Here is a 6,306-nt window from a genome sequence, read left to right on the forward strand (position 1 = left end):
GGACAGTATGTCACTTATACAAGCTGCTTTTATTTCTAGTACAGTATGACAATTTTTTTTTTTTTTTTGGAGGGGGGGGGGGGGGGGGGGGGAAGGATCCTTGGCAGTGCATAAGAATGAAAAGCGACGGCGTTTTGTTTGTAAGAGGACAGGTTGTACTACAAATGACTTGATTTATTGATATCACGTGTACAGTGTATGTATGACACCTAAATTATTGTATTTATTTATTTATTATATGTATAGATGAAGGTTAATTCATATGACTGATGCTAGGAATGTCTGAAATCTCCTTAGAAGGATATTTTGGCCCTGAGAAGGGCCGAGTTTGGTGTATACTAGGGTGGTCGTTTTAGCTTATGCACGCTCTCCACGGATACGGCGAGCAAGCTGAATGTCCTTTGGCATGATGGTGACACGCTTGGCGTGGATGGCACAGAGGTTAGTGTCCTCGAAGAGACCGACCAGGTAAGCCTCGGATGCCTCCTGTAAAGCCATGACGGCAGACGACTGGAAGCGAAGATCGGTCTTGAAGTCCTGGGCAATCTCGCGCACCAGACGCTGGAAGGGAAGTTTCCTGATGAGCAACTCTGTGCTCTTCTGGTAACGACGGATCTCACGCAGGGCGACCGTTCCGGGCCTGTAACGGTGAGGCTTCTTCACGCCCCCTGTGGCAGGAGCAGACTTGCGTGCTGCCTTGGTGGCCAGCTGCTTACGAGGAGCCTTGCCTCCCGTGGACTTGCGAGCAGTCTGCTTGGTGCGAGCCATGGTGAACAACTGTGGTTTGTGATGGCCGGCGCCGAAAAATTTTTGCTTATATACGCCGTCTCGAGGCGCTTGCTCGAGCGCCATTGGCTGCTCGACTCGCCTACGTCACCCCGTTGCCCCTCCCCTCCTTCCTCTGGCTGCAGCCAACAGGCAGCTCACCTCAAACACTATTATCGCTGATTTTGCTCTATTTTTTGGATTTGTGCAAAAGTCATTTCACAGAGACGTGAAACAGACGAGTAGGCAACTGCAGTTTTGAAAGCGTTGTGAGAAAGCCGTGTTTCTGCTCGAGTACAAGCATAAAGTAAGGACAGGCAGGAGTTAGGAGTTGCCATGCTACAAGTACGTCCGCTTGACGGGATATAGTCTGGGGAAATCGTGCCGAAATTGCTGCTGTCTCCGTGGGTGCTCAGAAAAGACGAATTGTTGTCACAGATCCGATTCCTTGCCTTCACTGCCTAGTCTGGTCATAACGATTTCAATGCCATGCAGCTGGGTCTAGCCCTGGCACTTTACCTCATACTAAAAACCCTTCCTCTCACCCCCACTAATTCTTCCCCTATCCCCACTTCCACGCTCACCCATTAGGGTATCTTGACCTATATTTAATTCATTCATTCATCCGAAATTTTATTATTCACACAACTTCAACACCATGACTGGACGCGGCAAGGGAGGCAAGGGACTCGGAAAGGGTGGCGCCAAGCGTCATCGTAAGGTGCTACGTGACAACATCCAGGGCATCACCAAGCCCGCTATTCGTCGCTTAGCTCGTCGTGGCGGCGTGAAGCGTATTTCGGGTCTCATCTACGAAGAGACCCGTGGCGTCCTGAAGGTGTTCCTCGAGAACGTCATCCGTGATGCTGTAACCTACACGGAACACGCCAAGAGGAAGACCGTCACTGCCATGGACGTGGTGTACGCTCTGAAGCGCCAGGGTCGTACCCTCTACGGATTCGGCGGATAAGAGCTTGGCTAATCCATCGATTCCACCCACCACCACCTCAAAACGGGACCTAATTAGGTCCCTATACTTTTTTACTGAAGGGCTTAATAGACGATAACATAAATTGTTTTGATATCAGCTAGCACATTGGGTCTTATGAAATCTATTTTTTATCCTCGCATGCTTAAAGGGACTCTGATTGGGGAGGGAGGGGTGGGGGGGGGGAAGGTTTGTTCCGTTATATACTAGCAGAGCAGGATCATTGGTGGTGGGGGGGGGGGGGGGGGGGGGAGGGAGAGAGAGAGAGAGAGAGAGAGAGAGAGAGAGATCTTTCCCAACTCTTCCTTTTTACATGAGTGAGCTACCCGTTTTATTCATTTTATCCTTCTCAGAGCTGTTTTGATAGTATCCAAATGATGGTAAATGAAAAGGGAGGACACGAATATCTACCCAGAATTCAGGACTGGCAATCGATATGCATGTTTGAGTGCGAATCTTTTTCTCTCTCAACTTAGGTATACGTTTATGTCGTACCTAAAAGCGAGAACCACACTATTGGGACAAGTATGCAAGGCCCAATTTTCCTAACAAGAACAGTTAATTTTGTTATTTTCGAACATTTCTTTCCAAATTGGTTTATCCAATTAACAGTATTATATTAAGATCATGAATTGCTGGGTTAGGTTAGGTTAGGTTAGGTTAGCTTAGCTTAGGTTAGGTTAGGTTAGCTTAGCTTGGGTTAGCATAGGTTAGGTTAGGTTTGATTACATTTCTATGTTAGATTTAACTCAAATTCAAAACAATTGCAGTCATTCGGCTTGTTAGTCAACTTGCCTCTAATAGGGGCAATTTGTCTAACAAGACTATTTAGTTTTGTGTGCATATATATATATATATATATATATATATATATATATATATATATATATATATATATATATATATATATATATATATATATATATATATATTATAGCTTCAAGACTCCGAACCAATATAGAAGCATCAAGAGGAAGTGCTTGTGTTATGGGCCAATAGGCCTTCTGCAGTTACTTCCATTCTTATGTTTTTATTCCCATTGGTTCGTGTTTTATCTTGTGTAAATGTCAATCACCTCACCCAAAACTTTGGTACCATATCACCTCACCCATGTATGTGTGTATATATATATATATATATATATATATATATATATATATATATATATATATATATATATATATATATATATATATATATATATATATATATATATATAATATACAGAGTAAATCTACCCCAAAAGTAATGATTTATTTGTCTACAAAACTAAACTCTTTTTGGAATCATATGAGGCCCCTCCACTGAGGGGGGAGGCCTGGATGTTTATTGTCATGTGTATTCATGCTGCTTGCATGTCGTCGTTTATTTTGCCTTTGTTGTTTTCTTGACAGCTTTCTTTGCCTTGGGTGGTTTGGGAGATTTTGAAGCTCTCTTTATTTTGGGCTTTTTGTTCCCAACAACAAGCTGCTGCTGCTGCTGCTTCTTTTTCAAGGCTGTAGGTGGTTTGTTGCTTGTGGCGGCTTTCTTGGGAGTTACCACGGCCTTCTTTGCTGCTGTAGATGGTTTCTTGGTTGTGGTGGCTTTCTTGGGAGTTAGAACGGCCCTCTTCTCTGCTACGGCCAGCTTGAATGATCCACTAGCTCCACTTCCCTTGGTCTGAACAAGAATGCCGTCAGCCACTGCTTTCTTGAGAAATCTTCGGATGTAAATGGCGATCTTGGCAGCCTCGACTTTGTTGTTGGCAACAACGTACTTCTTGATTGCTTGTAGAGACGAGCCCTTACGGTCTTTGAGTGCTGCGACCGCGGCTAGAACCATTTGACTAGTTTTCGGGTGAGCAACCTGGACGCGAGGTTTCCTGGTGGTGGCCACCACAGCAGCAGCAGCAGCAGCCGCAGCCTTCTTGGTAGGCTTTGCTTCTACCATGATGATGATGAGATAACCAAGGTGATGAGAGACGCTCAGACAGTCACGGGGGAATGATGCTGCCGCCGCTTGAGCCGAACCTATTTATGTGCCGGCACGGTACAGAAGCTGCAACCTGGCAACTCGTCCACCAATCACGACGGTTGGTTTTACGGCTCCGAAACCTGGATCCCATATCTTCTCTAAAATAGAAGCATTTGTTCATGTTCTTTGTAAAAGTATCATAAAGCAGGACAGATGAGACAAATATCATAAAAACTGAAGAGCAGATGAGCACACACATGTATGTATTACAAAAGAAAATCCACAAATTCATTAGAAATTGGCAGGGTAGGCTGAGGAAGTAGGTAGATGTAAAATGTCTGTAAATGGCGAAAGAACATAAACCCAAGACTGAATAAACGATGTTAAATATCCATGCCAAGGAGACAAAAATATGTTAGGATACAATTACCATTAAGACACCACAAGAAGGTCCGTATCCTGCCGTGATGACTAAAAAGAGTTGGTTATTAGCCACAATGTGTAGGCAGTCTCATGCCAACGGCCATACCACGTTGAGAACACCGCTTCTCGTCCGATCAGCGAAGTTAAGCAACGTTGGGTTTGGTTAGTACTTGGATGGGTGACCGCCTGGGAACACCAAATGCTGTTGGCAATAATGTTTTTTGTTTTGTTTTGTTTTGTTTCGTTTGTTTTTGTTTGAATGGCTGGCTGGCTGGCTCCACGGGAAATTCACGGAGTTGTGTGGAATAAGGCCTGGTAAAATGAATTAATATGTATGTCATGTTTAAAACAAACTCGCTTAATATAGTGTGTGAGGCTTTATACAAAAACAAACAACCAAAACAAAACATGTTGTATATATATATATATATATATATATATATATATATATATATATATATATATATATATATATATATATATATATATATATATATATATATATAGCTTAATCCGGGTTTGAACTCGCAACTCCAAGAATACGCATCACTTATATACACTTTACCACTGGACCACTGCAGGACACTTGATGCTGAGGTATCAATTTAATGACGTAAATGCCATTTCCACAAATAAATGATAATTTAAAAGTATTTGTATGTACAAATCTTTTCTGTTTAAAAGGCTACAATATCAGTTACTGATATAATTTGTGTTAATGTTTCTATACCCACAGGAAGGCATGTTTTTGCTTATATGTAAGGGGTACGGAGAAGGAATCCACAGACCATCATTCCCCTTCCCCCCCCCCCCCCCCCCCTCCCACCTACTACCACCACCACCACCACCACCACCACCACCACCACCACCACCACCACCACTACTCACCACCAATCACCACCACCACCAATCACCACCAATCACCACCACCACACCTAACCGAAAACCCCCTAACACATCAACCCTCCCCCCAATCATCAGGCGAAATAATAACCCTCAAATGCCTGCCTGCCTGCCTGCCTGCCTGCCAGCCAGCCAATACTAACGGTCTTCTCAGAAAGAAAATCTCTTTGTATCTGTATTACTTGATGAAATGTATGATTCTAATAATGAAAATAAATTGTTATGTCGGTTGTATGAGCATAATGACCAATATGCACATGATATGAATGAATTAAATAGTGTAGTTTTAAGTAATTAGGTTGTAGACACATTAAGCGGATATGATATTTGACGCGTCCAGAACTGGTGATTTTTGGTTTAGTTTTAAATGCACCACCACCACCACCATTGCTTCCCCAGAGCCTAATTAAGGACCGGTAAAAGGAGTCAATATGTATGTCATCTATAAAACCAAAGAATGAATAAAAACACACACACACACACCTACATAATAGTACTAGGAAGATTGAATGGCATAAAAAAAAAAAAAGTACTCCCATTGGGTCGTTTGAACTCGCGACTTCCAAAACACCAGCCACACACCTTACCACCCAGCCACCATAGAGTTGGTATAATTGTGCAACTTTAGTTATAAAACTAAAGTTCTTATTGTCTCAAATCTTATTGTCTGTTCTATGAAAAGGCATGATGTAAATTATGTATTTTTTGAATGATTGAATTGTAGGCACATTAAGCGGATTCGATATTTGATATATCCAGAAAAGGTGATTTCTGTTCAGTTTTAAAATGCATCACCGTTAACGCTAAAGGACTGGTAAAACGACTCGATGTTTGTCATTTTTAAAATAAACACTAAAACTAGGCCCTTAACATATATAATGTTTGAATATAAATTGAATGCATATAAATACAAAGTGGGAGTGGCTGGCTGGCTGGCTGCCTGCCTGCCTGCCTGGCTGGCTGGCTGGCTGGCTGGCTGGCTGGCTGGCTGGCTGGCTGGCTGGCTGGCTGGCTGGCTGGCTGACTGGCTGGCTGCCTGCCTGCCTGCCTGCCTGCCTGCCTGCCTGCCTGCCTGCCTGCCTGCCTGCCTGCCTGGCTGGCTGGCTGGCTGGCTGGCTGGCTGGCTGGCTGCCCGCCCGCCCGCCCGCCCGCCCGCCTGCTTGCCTTGCCTTGCCTTGCCTTGCCTTGCCTTGCCTGTCCTGTCCTGTTATTGCCTTGCCTTGCCTTGCCTTGCCTTGCCTTGCCTTGCCTTGCCTTGCCTTGCCTTGCCCTGC

At 43.9% G+C, this 6,306-nt stretch overlaps 1 non-coding gene across 1 annotated transcript; it reads left to right on the top strand.

The window, feature by feature from the left end:
• Positions 1–4,221: 4,221 nt before the first annotated feature.
• LOC138361881 (5S ribosomal RNA) lies at positions 4,222–4,340 on the top strand. The gene has a single exon (XR_011227252.1). It is a non-coding gene; the product is annotated as a 5S ribosomal RNA (ribosomal RNA).
• The last annotated feature ends 1,966 nt before the right edge of the window (positions 4,341–6,306 follow it).

Source organism: Procambarus clarkii, unplaced genomic scaffold, assembly GCF_040958095.1.
Source record: "Procambarus clarkii isolate CNS0578487 unplaced genomic scaffold, FALCON_Pclarkii_2.0 HiC_scaffold_957, whole genome shotgun sequence".
In the NCBI taxonomy this organism is placed as follows: domain Eukaryota; kingdom Metazoa; phylum Arthropoda; class Malacostraca; order Decapoda; family Cambaridae; genus Procambarus; species Procambarus clarkii.